The sequence below is a fragment of the Thamnophis sirtalis genome, unplaced genomic scaffold (assembly GCF_051295495.1).
Source record: "Thamnophis sirtalis isolate CommonGarterSnake01/CBP01778 unplaced genomic scaffold, rThaSir2_p1.2 scaffold_2, whole genome shotgun sequence".
Classification (NCBI taxonomy): domain Eukaryota; kingdom Metazoa; phylum Chordata; class Lepidosauria; order Squamata; family Natricidae; genus Thamnophis; species Thamnophis sirtalis.
In genome coordinates this window covers 36,879,623-36,883,670 of record NW_028261382.1, presented here as the reverse complement: position 1 = coordinate 36,883,670, position 4,048 = coordinate 36,879,623, and the positions used below count along the sequence as shown (strand labels likewise).

General features: G+C 53.9%; 1 long non-coding RNA gene across 1 annotated transcript; it reads left to right on the top strand.

The window, feature by feature from the left end:
• The first annotated feature begins 538 nt into the window (after positions 1-538).
• Positions 539-2,361, top strand: LOC148048612 (uncharacterized). Its single transcript, XR_015695341.1, has 2 exons — positions 539-1,242; positions 1,485-2,361. It is a non-coding gene; the product is annotated as an uncharacterized LOC148048612 (long non-coding RNA).
• The last annotated feature ends 1,687 nt before the right edge of the window (positions 2,362-4,048 follow it).

The following is a 4,048-nucleotide window of genomic DNA, read 5'->3' as shown; positions in this document are numbered from 1 at the left end:
GAGGAAGAGAGCCGCCTGTGCCCCTTCGACGTGGCAGCAATGGCCTGCTGGGGGCAGAGGGAGCCGTTAGAAGCCGGAAAGGAAATTAACTGGGAGGCTGCAGAGAGGCAGGAAGGAGGCAGGGAAGGACCTCAGCCACCCTCCCAGGTGACCCCCTCCGCAAATCCCCGGCCTCCCCCTCTCGCCCCCTGCCCAGTTGGCACAGGGCCCACTTGGCCTGCTGTGCCCTGGCCTATCCCCCTTCAGTCTTCTCAAGTCAAGGGGGAGCCGGTTGGGGCACCTCCTCTGGCCCCACAGATGTCCCCCCCCCAGGAGCCCCCTCCTCTTTCTCTGCCTCCTCCTCCTCTTCCTCCTCTCCTCTCTCTCTCTGCCACTGCGGTTGAGGGTGGCCCAAGGCAGGGCGGGCTGCCAATGCTTCCTTCTCCCTCCCGGCCTCCCCGAGCAATGGGAGGCTCTGAAGTGGAAAGGGGTGGGTGGGCACATCCTGGGAAAGGCTGAGAAGCCCCCACCCCCACCCCCGAGGCCTTCCACTTGCAGGAGGCAAAAAGCCCTCCGTGCGCAGGGTTGCTTAGCAATGCTGTGTGGGAAGAGTTTGGCTCGCTGGAGGGTATGCGGAGAAGGCAGTGCCTAGCGGTTGGCAGTGCTGCCCACCCCCCACCCCTCAGCCGTGGGATGAAGGGGCAGTGGGGCAGCAGGAGAGGCGGCTTTGGAGGAGGAGGAGGAGGAGGGGAGGCGAAGGAGGGGGAGGTTTCCCATGCTGGCATTTGGCCAACCCCCCCCCCACGGCCCCCTCCCTCCGCTGCCTGCCCAAGGCTGCTGTGCGACGGGCACAATCCGGGCTTTGTCCCTCGGCCAGCCTGTCTCAGGATGCAGGAAAACCAGCTCCTGGGTTGGGGGGGGGAGCCTCACAGTCGGAGTCACGTTCAGCACACACCAGGAGGGAGCGGAGGAGCCAGGGAAGGGGGGGGCAGCAGCAGAGGGGGCCGAAAGGAGGCCGGGCGGAGGGCAGCAGCCCCCAACCCCACCGCCTGGGCTCTCTGCAGGCACCCGACCCCTCCCTCCTGAGCTTACGCGCAGGTGACGGAGGGGCCGCCTTTCCAGGCCTGGAGAGCAGGAGAAAAACCTGGCTACGTTTCCCATCTTGGAAGCCTGTCCCTGAGGAAGGGCTGCCTTGCCCCCAGCCGAGCGAGCTTCCAAAGGTAGACTGCCTTTGATTGTGCAGGCTCTCTCTCTCTCTCCAAGGTGAGTTTTGGCTGGTCCATGGAAGGGGTGTGAGCGCCCTCTGCTGGGGGCCCAGCACGGACGAGCGTCTCGCCAAGGACTGAAAGGGAGCTGCATCTGACTTGGTTTCCATTCAGAGACGCCAGACAAACCCCAGGGTCCCTCCTCTTCCTCCTCCTTCTTGTTTCTCCTTCGTCTTCCAATTCTTCTTCTGCTCCTCCTCCTCCTCATCTTTCTCCTCCTCCTTCTTGCTTTTCCCTCAGGGCAACGTTTTGCAAACACCCATCTTAAAACAAGGAAGAAGTTTAGTTACCACAACGATCAATCAAGAAATCCAAGTTGAGTGAAGTCTACTTTTCCACTAACCACTAGGGGGCACAGCTGAAGCGGAATTGGACTCCGTCTTCACTCTCCCCCCCCCCACCCTTCCCAAACCCATACTGAATTTTGGCTTTCATTAGCCACTTTTTTTTTTATTGAAAATTTTAAAAAAGCTTTTACAAATATTTACCTCCCCTCTGCCTTCCACCAAAACTGATTTTATAAAATCTCCCCCTATTTCATTTTAATTGTTTGCTTTGATCATCCCTTTTAAAATTTAATTTCCGTTGTTAATTTATCATTTGTTGCCATACTCCAAATTTCATTATACCCCTCGATTCTTTGAATATCCCAGTTTTGTCCCTAATAGTTAGAATATTTTGGACATGTGATGCTAAAGTAGGACATAAAGTGAGATTTGGACATTGAGTGTGAAACCTACTGGGTCAGGCTGGAGAGCCTCTCGGGGCCCCTTTACTCCTATATTAAAAAGCCACATAGGCAGAGTTGCACCTTGCAAGAGAACAAGAAGCCTAAGCGCAGAGTTTAATAGTCTCCCAAGACCACAAGGGTCAGCTAAGTTCGCTTAGAGACTCGTACTCAGTACCTATAACAAAAGGAGAAGTAAGACCCCCCATCTCCTTATAAGGCTTCCTCCTCAAGGTAACCACTAAGAAATGTGTTAAGTATTTCCGTGTTGCAAGGCTTTTGAGAATGTATAAGAATGCGTGCTTCGATAATGAAGGTTGTTCTAACTTGCAATGCTAGCCATGGGCTCGCTTTCTGAACCTAGCTGCCAAATAAACTTTCCCTGTATCCTGAGAAGTCTAAAGCCTGTCGTTTTCTGCAACAATGCGACACATGGGAAAATACTGCATCCTTCCCTTCATCCTCCAGGGAAAGATTAAAGGCAAATGAGGTCCAGGCAGAAGAAGAACATTGTGGCTTCAAAATCTAAGCGACCGGTTTGGACAAAACTCAGCAGCGGTTTTTCGTGCAGCTGTGGATAAAAATATGATGGCCAAGATGATCAGCAATGTCTGATGACCGACATGGAAGAAGGAGGGGGAGGAGGAGGAGGAGAAGGAGGAGGAGGAAGAGGAGGAGAATTAGAAGAAGGAGGAGGAGGAGAATTAGAAGGAGGAGGAGGAGAAGAAGGAGGAGGAGGAGGAGGAGGAGGAGGAGGAGGAGAATTAGGAGAAGGAGGAGGAGAATTAGAAGAAGGAGAAGAGAAGGAGGAGGAGAATTAGAAGGAGGAGAAGGAGAAGGAGGAGGAGAATTAGAAGGAGGAGAAGGAGAAGGAGGAGGAGAATTAGAAGGAGGAGAATTAGAAGAAGGAGGAGAATTAGAAGGAGGAGGAGGAGAAGGAGAAGGAGGAGAAGGAGAATTAGAAGGAGAAGGAGAATTAGAAGGAGGAGGAGGAGAAGGAGAAGGAGGAGGAGAATTAGAAGAAGGAGGAGGAGGAGAATTAGAAGGAGGAGGAGGAGAATTAGAAGGAGGAGGAGAAGGAGGAGGAGGAGGAGGAGAAGGAGAATTAGAAGGAGGAGTAGGAGAATTAGAAGGAGGAGGAGGAGAAGGAGGAGGAGAATTAGAAGGAGGAGAAGGAGGAGGAGAATTAGAAAGAAGAAGATGAGGAGGAGGAGGAGGAGGAGGAGGAAGAAGAAGTCAAGCAAGCAGAGACTTCAACAATCTTGGGTTTTGTTTGAAGGTTCTCACGATGAGAATCTCTCAAAACGATCCATTTGGATCCTTGGAGTAGGATGTGTTTGTGTGTGCGCGGGGGGGGGGGGATGCCAGGAACAATTGCAATGACCTTAATTCCCTGCCAAGGAGGATCTACACATGGACAGCCCAGCCTCCCTCCCAGAAGGATGGGGAGACAACCCCCCCCCATCTCATTTGTGGCCTGCAGGGAAGGAGAGGGTCCTTGCCCACCAGTCAGTGAAAGCAGGGGGGGGACGGACAGCGAGGCCTCAGAAGGGATGGGGGGGCGAGGTCCCCAGAGACGAAGGAGAATTTATCTACGGTCCATCTGTAGGTTTGGCCGTTGCACCCCATCTGTGACCGGTTGAATACATCACCCAAGAGTAGAAGTTTTGATTCCCCCAGGTGAGAGCCAGCCAGCCCCACCCCCACCCCGGTCTCGGTCTCCCAGTGACACATGAACGGGGCCTATAAAAACATCCTTCCTGTCCATTCAGAGCCGTTTGGTGAGTTCTGCCTCCTGTCCCAAATGTCAGCTATTGAAAACAAAAGAGACAGGTGTCAACACGCCCACGTCAATTACCTGGCCGGTTTTCTTTGCCAAAATTTTGTTTGGCCTTTGGAGACAATCAGAAAGTGGCAGCCAAGAATGCCAGGACAACCCGAGACAATGGGTTTCTGTCAAGTGGGAAGGTTTCACCTGGCCTCACCTGGCGCCCAGGTAGCTGGGAAGCGAAGGGGGCAGAAAGCTGGGCAGGGCTCAACTCTGGAGATGGGTGGCTGGGAACCCAGAGTGGGGAGG